Source organism: Xenopus laevis, chromosome 3L, assembly GCF_017654675.1.
Source record: "Xenopus laevis strain J_2021 chromosome 3L, Xenopus_laevis_v10.1, whole genome shotgun sequence".
Lineage (NCBI taxonomy): Eukaryota > Metazoa > Chordata > Amphibia > Anura > Pipidae > Xenopus > Xenopus laevis.
This window is the reverse complement of record NC_054375.1, coordinates 91,592,313-91,611,412: the sequence shown is the minus strand read 5'-3', so window position 1 is coordinate 91,611,412 and position 19,100 is coordinate 91,592,313. Positions and strand designations below refer to the sequence as shown.

The 19,100-nt window shown below is 39.4% G+C and overlaps 1 protein-coding gene across 6 annotated transcripts in view; it reads left to right on the top strand.

Annotated features, from left to right (window-relative positions):
* The window catches only part of LOC108711237 (plexin-A4), a 521,236-nt gene that overhangs the window by 93,794 nt on the left and 408,342 nt on the right, over window positions 1-19,100 (top strand). For 2 of the 6 annotated variants that reach the window (XM_041586589.1, XM_041586590.1), the window contains exon 1: window positions 15,090-15,846. The exons of 2 other annotated variants lie outside the window; for them this stretch is intronic. The gene's annotated coding sequence lies outside the window, so the exon portion shown is untranslated. Of the gene's footprint in view, window positions 1-15,089; window positions 15,847-19,100 lie in introns of those variants that run through there. 2 more of the 6 variants (XM_041586588.1, XM_018252772.2) reach the window with 1 other exon arrangement.

Here is a 19,100-nt window from a genome sequence, read left to right as displayed (position 1 = left end):
TAATGTACAGTATGTAGGCTAGTTTCACTTGCTGGCCCAGACTTTGCTGAATGCCAGTCAATGGATCTGAAATAAACTCAAGCCATACCTCTATTAATCATGCAGTTTAATAAATGTTTGAACATTGTTGTCACTAGTTTGATACATGTTTAATACATTGCACATTTGTCTCTACTTTTCCATTCAAATAAAAGTGCAAAGCAGTAAAAAAAAATCTGCCTGTACAGCTTTAAAAAATGCCTCTCCATTCTAAACTCGTAGTTTGGTAAATAACTCCGTAATCCAGCCGCATTGTACACATTTCCAGAAATGATTCCTGCTCCAATCTACATAAATTACTGCTAACAATCATAATGCAATTGGATCCCTTTCACTCCCTGCACTCTGCACAGGCGGCTTTCATAATGACCCAGCCTGCCTTTGCAAGATAAATTCCACAAATCTATAAATTCAAGCCAGGCACATTCCCCCCCAAACGAGCAGTGTTGGGTTTGCTCTTATCCAAAGGCAATGGCTTTTTTTCCCTGTCCATTTTATGCATGAGCTGGCCTGAAATGCAAATGCCCTTGAGGAGAAGAAGTAACGCAAAATTTATTAAGATGAACTCAGCTAATAAAATCAACTGCTAATCGCATGAGCTGCCTGAAATGAAAATGAAAGTGGCATGGTGCTCTCATGATGATTTCCATTAACTGCCTCCACAAAAAGCTTGCCTAGACATTTACATCATGTTGTTGATAAAGGTACATTCATAAACCACTATGGACGTATTGATTTACCTATGCACGTTCATATAAATACATCTATATATATCCGTGCTTTGGTGTTTTGATGAATGGTGACGTCACAAGTTGTCAGTATCAGAGAATGATTTCAGAGTTTGGGGTGGTTTTATAGAATAGAAGGAACATTAACCCTGGATCCAGAGCTATCACTGAATAGTGCAGCTAGTTGTGACTGCTTTGTGTCCCACACAGCAGCTGCTGACAGTCTGGGGGGAACAAAGCAAGATGTAGCACCAACTTACAGTTGGGGCTCCTAGCAGCCTCTGACTGTGAAAGCTTGTCAGGGTTGCTTAATAAATTTGTCTTCACCAAATAATATCAGATTCACCAATTAATATCCATTATTTCTGATCACCTTTCCATCTGTGCCTCTATTCTAAAATACAATTTGCTCTTCTCATTTCTTCTTATATCCTTCATCAGATCTGTTTTCCTTTTTTACTTCCAATCTCTGTTTTTTTATTTCCCTCCTCTCTCGCCTCCATGATCTTTGGTCTGCCTTTCTTGTTTTTTTCTTCTTGCATATCTCCAGTAGAAGCAGAGCAGTCATAGTGGGAGTTACATATATGGCCCTTTCATTACTGGGGCCGAACATTTATAATTTCATGTAAGTCATGTCTTCTTGAACCAGGCTCTGTAGTGTGATTCTATATTCCGATTATGTTTACATGACTTGTATGTGTGCTCTTTTTTTATTCCCACAGAATAAAAAGCAACTTAGTAAATTCATTACTTTCCGTGATTGCTTTTCCAAGTGATGCCTTGTAGCAAAGTAAGCAATTGTATTCACTCTGGGGTGTCTAACAAACTGGCACCCCAATGCATTTTACTTTCCCTGTACTTAAATTGACTTTGTAGGCTAAAGGCACTTGCACATGAAGCATTTTACTGCCGGTGCAATTTCCAGCTTGCTGGATATATGATTGCACCCCAGGGTTTTGTTGATGCCCATGAAATCTTTACCTCTTATGTAAAGGATGTAATGGCAACAATTTGCCCAGATGCAGTAGTCCATAACAACCAATGAAAATGCTTGTTTTTTATGAGGTGATCAATAAATGCTACCTGTTTGTTGTTTACTATAGGTGAGTAGACTTGTAGCAGATTTGGGCCCCAGAAGTTTCAGTTGAGGCAGCGTAGGTGGTTATTAAGGGTGAGGACAGTGAGGTTGTACCCTGCCGGATGATGTTGTGATGGCAGAGTCTATTATTGCTTTTAAGAGCAGCGAGGATGATTTCTTGAACAAATATAATAGGCATAATAAGCAGAACACGCATAATATTGCTTAATAGTGTTCTTAAGATCTATAGTTTGTTTAGGTATCAGTATATATAGTTTATATATGTACAATGGGGTTAGTTTGATGGGGTTGACCATGACGAACTTCGGTCTTCCTTCAACCCATATAAACCATGGTCCTATGTATGTAACTATGTAATATAGCCTGAAGAAGAAATTTCAAGCATTTTGACTATGGCCCACTACACTGAAAACTGTGCAGTTGGCAAATGCTTGCAATCACCCTATATGCCATAGTTCCACTAAATCATAAACCTGTTTGATATTTCTTGCTGTCCTGGTAGGGCAGTCACACCCTGCATAGTTTTGTTTTAACTTAAGGGTTATAGCACAGCATTTTGAACATCACTACTTACAATACAACAGCTGCAGGTCACCTGGTATCCACTACCAGCATCTGAAAAGGCTATGTCCTAAAGGGTTTTTATTAGCTAGGCAATTTAAAGGAAGAAAAGTGCGACTCATTTCCCAGAATGCTTGTCTTACATATACAAATAAGGGGGAGTATTTTGCCTCCCCATTATATAAATGTGCTTTTCTGTGTAACATTAACAAATAATTTCCTGGGACCAGTGGGTTTTCTGGATAAGGGGTATTTCTATAATTTGGATCTCCATACTGTGTCTACTAAAAACATCAAACATTTAAATAAACCCAATAGGATTGTTTTGCTTCCAGTAAGGATTCATTATATTTTAGGATCAAGTACAATATACAGGTAAGGGACCTGTTATCCAGAATGTTTGGGACTTGGGGTTTTCCTGAAAAGGGGAAAAAATTGGCTCTCCATACCTTAAGGCTACTAAAAAAATCATTTAATTGAATAACTGCATTCTGTCTATTTGCACAAAATTATACAGTTTTGGCAACTGCATTAATACCTGCATATGAACCCACAAGCTAAACCAAATGAGTTGCAGAACCGAAAAACACTGTCCATAGTGTAAGAAGTATAATCTACTGGAAAATCATTCACAAGTCCCCAGTTATTTCATTTGACGTGCCGTTCCTTGAATTCCATACCATGTCACTGGCATAAATATTTATTTAACAGAATAACAAGGTGTAGCACCAGTCAGATTGATATTCAATAAAATACTTGTTTGTACTTGCACTTGTCTATACTTGTGCGTTGATATACCTTTTGCACCCGTAGGCTCAAGGAATAGTGAACTATGGCAAAATGAAGCCCTGTTCTTTACACTTGCCTTGAGTAGGAGGTCATTCCAAGGCTGCAGTATACCCACATTGATGTCTCATAGCTAGTGCTAGATTAGGTATGCACAAATCTGGTGGTAATTGAATCATATGCAATTTTATATGCAGTAACTCACTCAGCAGAGATAATAACAATGCTCTATTATGGTGACTGGTGCTGCATATTTGCACTGAGCCTAGAGAATCGCTTTAGGAAATGAGCCTTATTTTATGAAAAATAGTCTTATTAAGAAAGAAGAATATAGTGCTGAATCTTTATTCCTATCCAATCAAAATGTGGTTAGGCCTCAACTAAAATTGATTCATCACTGTGAGAGCAAAATTGCCTAGTTAGTAAAATATGATGCTAGTTGTGGTGGTGTCATTGTGGGCTTCCTATAGAGTGCCTTTATACAAATATAACTGCCTTTTAATACAAATATAACTGATTTTTAATCTGTGACATTCCTACTATGGGAGAATGTAATAAAAGTTTGACTATACACAGATAAAGCACGTTACATTTCTCAATGTCAACTGCGGTGAGTAGCAGTGGTTACATGACATATGTAATTAATATGCAATTCTCAAACTGATCTTGACAGATTGATTAGATAATGTACATACGAGTGAATAAGAACTGTTTCCATGATAGCTGATACAAACATTTCAGATTATTCCTGCATTGCATTTCTTAGTTGTGGATTAAGAAGATATTTACCCAACCATGGGCCCCAGATTTTGTAGAATTTGGTGGGGACTCCTCTTTTTATATATATTAATTGTTCTATTCTACAGATATCTTGTAGGGTGGCTAGGTTCCTCCAGTTTTGCGTGATTCGTTTTTTTTGCCAGCAGGAGAGACTCATGTAGAAACAGGGACTGGTTGTAGCCCAAACTTAGGCCTTGAAATGAAGCTACTGTAAAATACACCTTTTGGGGGGGTTCTTTGTAGTGTAACCTGCATTATTGATTCTAATGTGGTCACAATTTCAGCTTTCCTGAAGTTTACTGCCATATATTTTTAACTCCACTGTGTTTTACTTGCCAGTGAAAAGGTGTCCTTTCACTCCATTCAGACTGGTGTTTAGGCTACAGCTGTGGTCATAGTCTTTTCACTTAAAAGTGGTGTGAATTTACACATACACATGTTGCTTTCATCCTTGGGAATCAGGACAAGTCCGTCTAGGTACAAGGCCAGGAGCAAAACCAACAGCTAGATGGGTATCAAATCTATGGGATTTTTGTGAGGGCTGGATTTCCACCTCACACAGAAGGGTCTCTAACGTGAGTAATTGGGAAATGTTGAATACTCTGTGTAGATTCCGTGTATTATTGGTTTGTCTCACTGCAAAATTAATCTTTGTGGACAATAAAACACCTTCCTGTGTGATAAACTTTTTGTTTTAGTGCTATTGGTGAGGCCACTGGTTTGTCGGAATGTTTCATGTAGGAGACAGTAATGCCATGTTCTAATTTCTTACAATAAGAAATATACAGAACTTTGGGCAAAGGTGACCTAATATCAAGCAGAAGCCACAACATTAAATAAAATCTAAATCTTAATAAAATCCTAAAATGTCTAAATCGATGTGAAGTCATAGTTTTGTTAGGCCTTACCTAAAAGTTGAATGGGGTGTATAGAAAATGTACCTAAATCTCAAGAGTTACCAGAAGAAAATAAGTATTGATTACGGGATCTGAGGATTCAATTTGAGATATGAACAAAGACTTGACAACGCAGATTTGTTTTAATTAGAAAACAGGCACCTTAGAGAGCATGATTGATCCATACACATACACCCAAGGTCAGAGCAGACAATTCCCAGAACTACAGAGGTGACACAAGGCCATCCCTCAAGGTCATAAGAAAGGAGGTTTAAATATCAGCAAATAAAGGGCTCCTTTACATTATTTTCCATTTGTATTTGTCTAGTGAATATATTAAATGCTGAAAAAATACTTATTTTGCAAGTGGTTTATTTTCCCAGTTTCTATGGATGTGTTTATCAACCAACTTGCAGTTTTAGGCCTGTGGCATACATGGCACTTTTTTTTAAGCCATTTTCCCTCCAGCCATGTTTTTCAGCACCTGAAAAAAGAGTCAACTAAGATACAGAGGCAAAAAAAAGTGTCATCTTACTACCCCCTGCTGCCTTCAGACATGAAAACCTAAACACCTGAGTGTTTCACTGCTTGTGCTTTCATTTTTTTTAATTGGTGATGTTGATGTATTCTAATACTATTATGTTCACCACATTATACATGTGACTTTTATAAGTGCCATTTTTATCTATCTTTTATCCATTAAATCTATGTTTGTGACATAATGAAATGCCTCCTATAGCAGGAATATTTGAAAAGCTTCTAATTGTTTTTCTTTTTAAAATGCATCCTTCATATTTCAAAATGATTTATTTTTGATTCCCGATGAATGTATACTCTTTTAAGATAGCGTTACATTGTTTGGTTGCTCGTAGCTGGTTCCTGCCTTGTGAGGCGATACTTTTAGAGTTAGGGATTTACTGAAGTAGAAAGATCAGGGTATCTAGCTAGCCCTAGTATTATTAGTGCTTCTTATTCCAAAGTCCCTCAGATGTGACAAAGTAGGACAAAAATAATCTTTAATTCATAAGGGCCTCTTCTTCTAAGGAGGGTTTCCTTGGATGGCCAGTACAAAGTACATCCCTATATTTCCTTATATCACATATTTGCAAATATCTGCATATAATTTTATTGTATTTGTAGAATTTGTATTGCAAATTGAATGCACTAAACACCATGATTCCATGTCTACTGAACTGTTCTTCTATAACAACTCTATGCTGATTGAGAGTAATAATTAATGCTTTATATCTTTCTATCTTTCCATATCATGCCCCAGGGGATTAGCAGGTAGCATAGAGCTGTCTTTCTATTCTAATAAATTAGCAAGCCAGATGTGCATTATGATCTGTCTATGGAATGCTTGTAATCTGTCCACCACAAGTATTGCCCAGCATTATTGCACATGTCTGCTTCTGCTGCCACCTAACCCATCTGGTTAAAAAAAAGTTGCTTGATATAAAAACTACAGATAGGCTGTTAGGTAATCTGTCGACCGTTTAACTACGCAAATCCTTCAATTGATGTTTTTCCTGATGGCATTATTGTATGGAAAATTACGCTCCGCATTAGTATCTCTCTTAAATGTTCCATTATTTGGCGTACAAAGGCTTGAAAAAAAAAAAAATCAGTGACCATTCCTTCCCTGTGAATGGACTTTGCCAACTTGGATCACACCATTTTCATCAGAATAGAAACCCGTCCATAGAAAGAAGGTGGTCACTCTCTAGTGACCAGCTCTAGTGACCGCTGCCTAAATCTTCATTGTGGATTAGAAAACAAGCCCTAAACCAGCAGGCATCTTTAGCATAAACCACAGATACACTGTTGTTAAGCAGAATGTAGCATCCCTATGTACCATATGACTCATTTCCACTGCTAAACCTCTCTGTGTGGTTTGCACGTTGCACCTTTGCACTTGCAAAATCTTTTTTTATATGTAATATGTTTTTTGCTTTGTTTAAATTGCCTATAACCACAATCCCACATACCCTCACTTGCAGCTTTATTTATGTGTAGGCTTAAACCTTTAAGCAATTAAAGAAGATAGTCAACCCAAAAAAGAATTGTTTGCCTAAGAAAAGAAAACATAATTCTAAGCAACTTTGCAATATACATTCATTACCATTTTCTATGGTTTGTAAGTTATTTGTATATGTATTGCTGTTGAAAGCAGAGTTTGTCCCTTTTTATTCTCTGCACTTGTGGCTCAGACTGTTGATACAATGTAAGACAAGGCAGCTGTTAACAGACCTGTCTTTGCTGGGGAACTAAGACTTTTGCAACATTTGTTTAAAAAGTAACAACCAGGAGTTAAGCAAATGCTGCTTTCAATAGCAGTTGTTTTTACAAATACTGAACATTTTTAATAAATGTATATTGGAAAGTTGCTTAGAATTATGTTTTATCTTATTAGTCATATTGTTTGGGGGGAGATAGACTTGTCCTTTAACTTTTTTTGTTGTTTTTTTTTACATATACAGGGTAGAAATAAAGAGTCCAAGACTGTCCATGCTGTTGGACAATTATCCATTCACATGTTTGAGGGCAGGTTATTATAAAACAATGATGTTTTAATAAGAGGTTCATGGTGATTTATGTACATCCAGCTTTATATTATGAAATTGTATGTGAGGTGAAATGAATAATTTTCCTTTTCACTGTTAAATTTTAGTGCATTTTTTAAATCATTATGGGATCCGTCTGGCTGGCTGCTCAAGCAAGGTAAAATGCAATGGCATCCATAATACTTTCAATGGCACCATCAGGCTCATTTGCTAACGCAGCTAAAAATTTCCACTTGTGCTGTAACCCATAGCAACCAATTGGAAATTAGCTTTGACTGGTCTGCTTTAGTTAGAATAATGAAAGCATATGTCTAATGTGTTGCAATGTGTTTGTAAATGAGGGCCAGTGCCCAATGTTTTTAAATAATAATGATAGAATGCTTCAATGGCTTTGCCAGACAATAACTTCTGAATAACACATCACCCTGGCTTGCTTGTCTCAGCACATCAAGCCGTACAAAATGTGCAGTGAATTCAAAATCAAGAACTGGACAGTACAATATAGCGTACATATATATATATATTGGTAAACACTCGCACTCTAATCCAGACTTAAATTTACTGTTGGTGCTGGGTCAAAAGTTCAAGCATGTAGCAATTAGACAGGGACCCGCACACCAATGTTGAGTGAAGAAAATTAGTTTTTATTCAGGGATGCACAAGTTTGAATAAAAACTAATTTTCTTCACTCAACATTGGAGTGCGGGTCCCTGTCTAATTGCTATATGTATACATATATTATTATATATAATATTATATTTATTTTAAAAAATCTTTTTTTTTTTTGGCTGAATAGGTCCGTTTTCAAACGAAATTCGAATCGTACAAATCAAAGTTTTTCCCCAAAAAAATCAATTGACTCCAGATTCTAGGAGGCTCCTATAGGCCAAAACAGCAATTCGGCAGGTTTTAGATGGCAATTGGTCGAAGTTGAATTTTTAAAGAGACAGTACATGATAAATTTCGAACTTCAAATCGAATTTGGACTATTCCCTGTTCGAAGTACACAAAAATTAGCTTGAAATTCGAATTTTTTTCATTAGAATTTTCACTTCAACCTTTAAATCTGCCCCTTAATGTTGCACTACTTGGATTTAACACAGTGGTTCTGAAACTATGTCCCAGTGGGGAAGAATACAAGTCTGAATGGCAATTGAGACTGGGGGCGTGATTGTTACTGTCTTGCATGCCTCTGGAATGATGGTGAGTCACTGTTGAGACAATGTTTCCATACACATATAACCTTGTTTTTAGCAGAGAAAGTCTAACCAAATGTTTGACCCCATAAAAGGACCAGAGCCAATCTTCAATCTAACAGAGCCATAGGTCTGTGGCTAGCAAGGGAGTGGGTGCAAGGCTATAGATAAGCTTCATAACTTGTTCCTAAAGAGCCAATATCATTGAATATATGGGATATGAAATAAAAACTTTATTCTGTTTTAACTGTGCTTGAAGCTAGCAAGTCTGGGAGGAACAGTTTATCTCATCTCTGGGAATGTTGTAATTACTGGGAAAGGAAGCTGCTGGGTAATATTGTATTGTGCCACTTCTTGCAATTCTCTTGGACTGATAAGGAGAAAAAAATGCTCTCTCTCAATAAATAAATAAATGACTGATGTGCAGTACAGAAGGGAATTTTTTTTTTTTAATAACTAGCATTCCATGAAACACTGAAGATTGCTCACATTCTATAGTTCACTAAAATAGTTTAAAGAATTATTTGTCCCCTTTTTACAGATATTCATAAGCATTGGTAGGGTAAAGCATTAGGGGTGCACACTTCAGGTCATTTACCCAGTGTACTTGGTCTCATTAACCACTGGAAATTGAGCCAATTATAAGTTAACTTTTAAATTGGCCTTCATTTTTTTAATAGCTTTTGAATTATTTGCCACCTTCTTCTGACTCTTTCCAGCTTTCAAAATGGGGGGTCACGAACCCCATGTAAAAAATGTAAGGCTACACATTTATTTCTGTTGCTTCTTTTTATTACACATTTTTCTATCCAGGCCCTCTTCTCTTCTTATTCCAGACTTGTGTTTAAATCAATGCATGGTTGCTAGGGTTATTTGGACCATAGCAACAGGATTGCTGAAATCACAAACTGGAGAGCTGCTGAATAAAAAGCTAAATAACTCAAAACCCGACAAATAATAAAAAAATTAAAACTAATGGCAAATTGTCACAGAATATCATTCTCTGCATCTGCTCCTCACTTCCTGTTCTTCCATTTGTTTAGATGATCACCCCGAATGAGTGAAAGAATGAGTGAAAGAATACAAAGTTGGCCATACATGTTTATGCACTCCCCCACAATGCAGTATCTGTCCATTTAGTCCACATGCAGCTTGTCTATGGCCCTATTGATGCTGACTTTGTATTTAATATATACTGAGTCCAGCTTAAACTTTTTCTTAATTGGCTGTTATGGAGGTTGCAACTTCCTACTTGCAAGCAAGCACCTGCTCAAACAATACAATGCCAAAGACGTGCATTCTTATTCTAATTTCAGAAAATGCAAAGAGCCAGCTATATACTGCTTTCAGTAGCATTTATGTTTACAAGTAACCAGTGGCATAACTACTGGGGGTGCGATTGCATCCAGGCCCATACTCCCTTGGGGCCCACCAGAGTCGCAATATGTTATATTGCGGGCGGAAGGGCAGACCAGAAGTGTGCTGACGTGTGATTCCGAGGGGGACTCCTGGGCAGGTCTGGGCTTCAAAATAGACACTAGAATTTCCCAGAACCCACAGATTGGCAGTCTGGACCTGGGTACATATCCTGCACCCGGACCTGCCATGGCTAGTTACGCCACTGCAGTTTTTGAGTCAAATCCACTTTAAAATTAATGTACAGGCCACAATGCAAAAAAATCTGCCTTTTCTATGCTCATCTGTGCTTCTAGTACTGTAATGGCTAGCAGACAGAGCTGCATGATGTACATCAGTACAGCATGCTAGGAATGAAAATGGCTGATACTGCTAGTTTTATAAGTGGAAAATCCCATGCTCCATTTGTAAATGGGGTCATAATTACTCTTAATATCCTGGTACTCTGAAGTGGTAACACTGGCTTATTGATTGTGCCTTGTGCAATATGTTACCAGGCCATCTCCGGTTCAGTCCCTCAGGGCATAATCTTCTCTCAGAATACATTAAAAATCTACTTGGAGCAAAAAGTTGGAGATTTTGTTTTGTATGACTAAGCGAGCGTTTTGCTGCTGCAGAAACACTGCAAAGAACTAGCTGCATTTATTATTTTTAATGAATTTACTTTATTATGTGTTTTTATTATTATTATTATCCCGGTATCCCTCTGTAGCCCATCTGAACTGTGTGAGGAGGGCATACAATATATTGTTATGTGGGACTGCTCCCATTATATTGGGTAGATTAGCTCTTGGGTATAGTCATGTGAAAGGCTGGCAATGTTTCACTACTGGTAATCTCTTGTCTCCCAGACTGCCCTTTGCTTGCAACCGTGGCTATCCTAGTGCAGCTCTACGCGGCCACTCATTTTATTCAAACTGTTTTATCTCGTATAGATCTGCATAGGAAATAACGTTTCGAGTCATCCTGACAAGTAAGAGCCAATGCAATTTAAATCCCAAGCGCTGTAACAATATCCCTGGCTGGAGAGATGGGCTGTCAGCACACTTTACAGCCCTGAACATGTCAAGCAGGAATGGCAATTTTCACAATAACTGAAATTCTGTATGATAAGAGAAAATAATTACATTACTAAATAAGCCCCTGTGTTTTAGATGTGTATCATTATGAGTCCATTTAAAGACATCTGAGCAGAGTAAATCAGGTCACTGTAGGGGACTAAACCAGAGGTCAAATGGTTTTGGGAGGGGGTCACTGATTGAGTTAAAAAGCTTATCCTACATTAGCAGCTGCCCAAAATGTAAAATGTAACAACTGTGACAGGCAGTTCAAGGATTCACTGTTTTATGGCATACACATTATTATAAATTTATGAGAACAATATATATTGACCTATCCATTTACATAAGGGTCTGTGTGTGTTTAAGAGAATCTATGGGTAGAGACAAAATGTGTATACTCTGCAGTGACTTTCTTTCCTGACCCCTGCACTTAAATATCACTCTGTGCTTTCATGTATTTATTTCCAAAACCTTTAAACAGAAGGTAGCATTGATATGTATTGTGAGAGTGCTGACTGCTGTGGCTTGAGGTCCTGTTCACACTTAATGATCAGCCCTGTGTGTGCGTGTCCAGTATGGAAACCAGATTTAAATAATATGCTTTGCTGCATCATTTATGAAAGAAAGATGGTAGGTTGGACTGTTTATGCACTTTCCTAGGAACAGATATATAAAATATAAACAGTTTGATTCACCAAACCCATTTCCATATGTTTCTGAATAATCTGAATTTAGTCCATCCAACTCAATGATGCTTTTGAATCTTCTGTCTGATGCTGCTACGCCATTCCCTGGACCCTGCGTTTACCTCCTACACTTGGACTGGGGCCAAGGTGGAGGTGGATCTTTATCTTATACTAAAAGAGCCAAATCCCTGCTCAAGGGCAGAGACACATGGTCAGATTCGGGGGGGTTAGTCGCCCAGCATCAAATCTCCTCTACTTCGGGGCGACTAATCTGCCCGAACTGCCTTCCCCTTCCATCCTGCCGGCTAAAATGAAAATCGCTAGCGGGATGGCACTTGCAGCGATTCGTTATCCGGAGTTGCCTCACTTGGAAACTTCAGGTGACTTCGGAAAATGAAGCGCTCTGAGTGCCATCCTGACGGTGATTTTCATTCTAGCATGCAAGAAGCCAAAGGAAGGCAGTTTGGGGATCTTAGATTAGAGGAGAGGAGATTTGTCGCCGGGTGACTATTTTCCCTGAATCTGACCGTGTGTCTCTGCCCTAAAAGGAGCAACTTTCCAATATACATTCATTGTATATGTACAGTCATTTTATGGTTATTTGCAATGTAATTGCTATTCAAGAAAGTACCTGTCTATTTACATTCTCTGCACTCCAAGCTCTGACTCCTGAAGCAATGTTGCAAGCTGTCTAATTTAAAACTTATTGAAAGACCTAGAGGAAAACTGACTCCTGTTACATCGGAACCAAACCCTGAGAACCGAAATGGATAAACACTACTTTCAATACCAATTACATTTACAAATACATTTGAAATTAGATATTATGCAAAAGAAAAGTTTTTGGGTAGAGGAACCCTTAAAAATGGGTAGATCCACTTCATATTATGTTTAGTAAGTCTGTTATAGATCCTCTTTCCAGATTTCAAATGGGCCCACCTGCTTCCTCTATAGTTACGTCCCTGTAAAATCATTTATTATACAGTGCTGTGGAATATGTTGGCGCTTTTTATAAATATGCATTACTACTAATAATATTTTACGCCAAAGATCTAGATGATGCCTATGGCAGTTCTAGTTCTTGATATAAGGTTAGTGGTGGGCGCTAGAAGGCTTTTTGCTGTCCCTGACAAAGTGCTGCCTCAGGAAAGGTTCCTACTGTGTCTCATGGCAGAAACAACACAGGCCTGTTGTTTAATTAATTTTTAAGCTGGTATAAAAGCACAGATGCCCTGCAGACGTTGTTCTTTAGTGCTAATGCTTGGGAACATGCCCCTGTAGCAACAGCCACTGTACACAAACTACCAAAGTGAGAATGTCAGTACATGGAAGGATGCAGATGATGATCAGGCCCGGACCGGCAATCTGTTGGTTCTGGCAAATGCCAGAGGGTCTGCTATAAGGTCCCATAGAAAGTCAGTATTTAGTGGGCTGGTGAGGGCTGATTGGGCCTCTGTGTAGCTGAAATTTTAATTCTCAGTCTGGACCTGTGCAGATGTGTAAAGTAACTAACACACACACACACACACACACACACACACACACACACACACACACACACCTTACATTGAGGAAAAAACTGTTGATGTGTGTTCTCATGAGACTGCCCCAGTCAACACACACCCCAGAAATGATGACATTTCTGTTACTTCTCTGAGGCCTGCATCAAGTTGCATGAAATATCACGGAGAATTGTGCCTCACCCCCTTCAATAAAAAAAAAATGATCTGCTCATTTATTTCATTTATGGAACATAGTATTTGTACCTGGATAGAGAACTGGCTAAACGATAGACTACAAAGAGTGGTGGTAAATGGAACATTTTCTAATTGGACCAGTGTTGTTAGTGGAGTACCACAGGGCTCTGTACTAGGTCCCTTGCTTTTCAACTTGTTTATTAATGACTTGGAGGTGGGCATTGAAAGTACTGTTTCTATTTTTGCAGATGATACTAATTTGTGCAGAACTATAGGTTCCATGCAGGATGCTGCCACTTTGCAAAGTGATTTGTCTAAACTGGAAAACTGGGCAGCAAACTGGAAAATGAGGTTCAATGTTGATAAATGCAAGGTTATGCACTTTGGCAAAAATAATATAAATGCAAGTTATACACTAAATGGCAGTGTGTTGGGAGTTTCCTTAAATGAAAAGGATCTAGGGGTCTTTGTAGATAACAAGTTGTCTAATTCTGGGCAGTGTCATTCTGTGGCTACTAAAGCAAATAAAGTTCTGTCCTGCATAAAAAAGGGCATTAACTCAAGGGATGAAAACATAATTATGCCTCTTTATAGGTCCCTGTTGAGGCCTCATCTGGAGTATGCAGTGCAGTTTTGGACTCCAGTCCTTAAGAGGGATATAAATGAGCTGGAGAGAGTGCAGAGACTAAGTGCAACTAAACTGGTTAGAGGGACGGAAGACTTAAATTATGAGGGTAGACTATCAAGGTTGGGGTTGTTTTCTCTTGAAAAAAGGCTCTTGTGAGGGGACATGATTACACTTTACAAGTAAATTAGAGGACATTATAGACAAATAGCAGGGGACCTTTTACCCATAAAGAGGATCACCGTACCAGAGGCCACCCCTTTAGACTAGAAGAAAAGAACTTTCATTTGAAGCAACGTAGGGGGTTCTTCACAGTCAGGACAGCGAGGTTGTGGAATGCACTGCCGGGTGATGATGTGATGGCTGATTCAGTTAATGCCTTTAAGAATGGCTTGGATGATTTTTTGGACAGACATAATATCAAAGGCTATTGTGATACTAAACTCTATAGTTAGTATAGGTATGGGTATATAGAATTTTAATTAAAAGTAGGGAGGGGTGTGTGTATGGATGCTGGGTTTTCATTTGGAGGGGTTGAACTTGATGGACTTTGTCTTTTTTCAACCCAATTTAACTATGTAACTATGTACTATGTGTCAGTCAGACCTGGGGTAAAATAAATAGTGTCTCAGTTGCACTTGGCCTCCATAGACTGAGCCCCACAGGCACAAGCAGAGCGACATACTAGAACTATTCACATCAAGTATCTGATATTAAACACTATTCAGCATTTTGTTCCCTTATAATATTATAATGAATCAATAGAAGTGAGCAATATTTCTTTTTCGGTTTCATCCTACATCCCAAGGGGAAGAGAGAGAGATACATGAAGCAAGAAACCTCTGCACCTCTCTTTCTGGAGGTCTTGCTTGGGTACTGGCAATAAAAACGGTACAATTAGCCCAATCAGAGCGCAGATCGTAGATGTCACTGGTGAGTAAGGAGAAGGGGGAGGACTCGTAAGCCGAAGCGCAGGCAGCTGGAAGTTGCGAGCAGTGGTAGGGGCACACATGCAGGCTCCGCACAGACAGGCGCACACGCAGCGCTATTCCAGCCAAACTTTCCAGTGAATGCAGAGCGGGAGGCTCCCGACAGAAGCAGCGGGAAGGCACAGCACATGCGCTGACATAAACCACGTTAAGTAAGGCAAGAGCAAGGGAATTGCCCCTTGTGTATAGGTGGCATCTACAAGCATTCAGCTGGCACATAATCTAGCGGAGCGTGTCCATCTCGTTCCTATAGGATGTGCTGAAATCCGTATCCCCGTGTGTGTTGTTCAGCCAGTGAGTATGGGCTGCACCGGAGCTGTGTGAGTGGAGCGGGAGGAGGCAGGGCAAGTAGCACGAGCTGTGACAGACACACAGAGCAGGGGAAGAGCCGGAGGGACACGGAGGTGTCAGTGATCGTCTGTCTCGTCCCCACAGGCACCTGCAGTCTAAACCGAAAGGGCATCATTCACCCCCCAAGAGCTCCGTCCAAGCCCCCCCTCTCATTCGCGGAGACAGATATATCTATCGGGAAGGTGTGCGCAATATTAGGAAGCTGCGCCTTGGAGATTGTTCATCCGACGGAGATCTGGATCTCTTAGCGGCGTTGAAGCGATTTCTGGGAGTATTGGCTCAGTGCGGGGATTTGTGATGTTGGGAAAGGGACCATCTGCAGTATCAATGCGGCTGAACTGAAGGAAGGGGGGGAAGGCGCCCGGCTCCCAGGTAAGAACCTACTGAGGTAACATGACCATTGGACACAGCTCACTACCGTCATTATACGATCTTACTAGCCCGGCTCTTCATCCTTACATCACCTTGCTGCCCACTATAATGTGTGTGAGACATGGGCCAAATGCACCTGCACTGGTTGCCCCAGTCAATCCCTAAGCTCCTGTTTATTACCCATGTGTTTTACCCCGGTGATTCTTATGTTCTACATACTACCCTAGTGATCCCTGTGTATCACCCAACTGATCTCTTGTGTATTAGCTCAAAGATTCTTATTCCCTGTATAGTACCCTAGTGTGCTGATCATTGCCCCAAGTGATCCATATGCAATGTCCCAAGTGCCCCATGTGCCCCCTTGTTGTACCCCAGGCATCTCTGTGCCCATCTGTAGTACCCCAGTGATCTTTGTGCCCATCTCTAGTGCCCCAGTGCTCTATGTGCCCCTGTGTAGTACCCCAGTGTATTACCTATGTGTAGTATCCCAGTAATCACTGTGCCCCTGTGGATTTCATGTAGGTTTTTACATGTCCTTTGCCTGGTAGCTAGATGATACTTAGTCCCATGAAGGTGGGATTGCATCTTGCCCAGACCACCCCAGTTAAAGAGCAGCACTGCAGTAGTGTAAGAGGGGCTTTCTGACAGATCCTCCACTATTCAGGGCTGATACAACGCTAGCACACCAGCAATTCTACATAAGCACACAAGGGAAGCAAATGAGAGACGTACAACCTGCAGTCCTACAGAAGCTCTTGTACTACAACATCAAGCATTCATGTTTTGGCTTGGGTTGTAGTTCAAAACGGCTTAAGCATCACAGTTTCTAAAGCCCTTATAGTTGGGACCAGTAAGGGAGGTGAACACTGAACACCAAACAGATTTAGTGTAGGTTTATTTCATGAAGCCAGGAGAATACCTGGAGATGACCAGTGGTGTGCCAGGCTAGTACCAAGCAGCTAATTTAATTTTTGAAGAAAGCAGTGAAAATGTTCCTGTGTAGGTACTATTCCTTATGGTAGGATAGTGGACACCAAATGTCAGTGCATGGGACCAGAGTGGGAACGTGAGATGTACAGGAGGTACACGTGTGGGGAGAGCACCCCATTATCAGCATCTAATGCAGTATAGTAACTGCACGCTGGAGAACTTTATAAAAAGACACGTAAGATTTTTCACCACATTTATTTCATAATCTGCGTCTTGACATTTAGAACACATATGGATTTAATTGTCTGTGTTTGTTGGAAAAAAAGATATATATATATATATATATATATATATATACTATTTAGAATTCACATCTATTTATATCATATATCTATGCATATAAATACAGAATATTCATATACCTGTCTCCTTTCTGAGTATTTGCTGTTTGTTGGTGTTTATTTTACAACTTCTAAAAACCTTAATGGTTTTAATATTCTCACAAGAATATAGTGACTAAATATACAGTAGTCATTGTATACGTACACAGTTTATTAGTGATTTCCCTATGGATTGTTTAGTCTGTGTAAAGAGGAGATCTACAGTAACTGATCTGTATAAGAATCATTAATGCTCCTACTTTTTATTAAAAAAAAAATTCTATCTATCATATTATCCTTTAACACTATTAAATATGCAAGTATACCATGGCAAGTTCTTGCTCCCATCTTAGCCATATCGACCAGATTCCTCAGTCTAATGTGCAGTCTAATGTGTTGTGTGACATGCAGGGGCAGTGCAGCCCAGACTTCTCTAGAAAGAGATTTCTTATGCATTGGCTATTTATTCAGATTCAGTACTGTAGTTTGTAAAAAGGCTGCTTGCAAACTAACTATGGCAAACTAAAGGCTTTGGTACCCACTAGAAAAGCAAATGACCAAACTAAACATAGCTGGGGTTCTGCTTTTGTGTCTTCTTACTGCAGCACATTTCTTGGTTGGCAATTTCTAGGTTGGCTGCAGAGAACATGTCATTCTGATTTATTGGCAAGCAACCCTCATGTACTATTAGATATTAAAGACTGCTATCTCCCAAACCATACTTAGCACTGCTTTACTCCGTCCCATGATTATTTTCATACATGCAAATGATTCAGTCCAGATACCTCTTATCAGACTTCTTGCTTGTGCAATGGACTCTAGTATGACTATCCCTTCAGTTTATGCATGCACTTTATGTTAGCGTAGCCATTACACTGCCTAGGGGGATTGTAACGCAATGCTGAGTAATGCATTGCTCTCTGCATGGCAGCTAAAGCCCTTTACACGTGGCAATGTGAATGCACCTGTATTTAATTGAGACTTTGCCTCTTTCCACATGCCCCTATCTGAAATAATTATTGGCTGCTCTACTCAGCTGATGTTTTATAAATAAGTTTGGTTGCTGTGTTGAGAATACTTCCCCACCCCATTACTTCGCTTAACACTTTAGTTTAATGTGAGCATCTCGAAGACAATGTGTCTGAGTCTCAGCAGCGTTGCACCTCCTGATCCAACCATGTGTCGGCATTGAATATTTTTTTTTTCAGTGTTTCATTTTTAGGAGATTTTATGTGTAGAATATAAAATAAAGACCAATCGGGGCAAATGTGCTGGCTTGCCAGTAAGTGCTTGGACTAATGTATTCTTCTCAGTGCTCAGTGCAGAACATCCTGCCTTTAACTCCTTGCAAAAACCTATGCGGTTTCCCATCTATGCACTCGAGGTCTGGCCAAAGCACTGGGGACACAGGGCACATAATCATAATAAACCCAAAGAAATGGAAAGCCTTTCAGATTCTCTTCTCTGTGCACTTTTATCTTTCTCAGAATGCATTACAAGGATTAGCTCTCTTGCTGATTATTGGCTTATGATTTATGATTTATTTATTTTTTCTATTTTACTCGGGCCGTCCTTTGGGGATGCAGGTACCTTTTTTTATTTTTCATCCCATGTCTGCCAGCACATAAGTTATATGATATGTACCCCCTCTAAAAAAAATCTTATGTATGTTTCATGCCAGGCCCGGACTGGCTGTTTGGGCCCCTGTGTGGGCTGTATGGGCCTCTGTCTACCCAAAATGCCAGGGCCTATTTTGAATCTCAGTCCAGACCTGTTTCATGCCTTTTTGCATATTATAAATGGAGAGAGGGCTCTTTAAAACAAAATACTGCAATTTATCTACTTCTAGGGATCGGCCACAGAAAGCTGAAAATTCTTTGTGAAAATCATAAGAATTCTATTCTCTGTGATGTTTTGTATCTGTAGGTTTTCTCATGTCTCTCC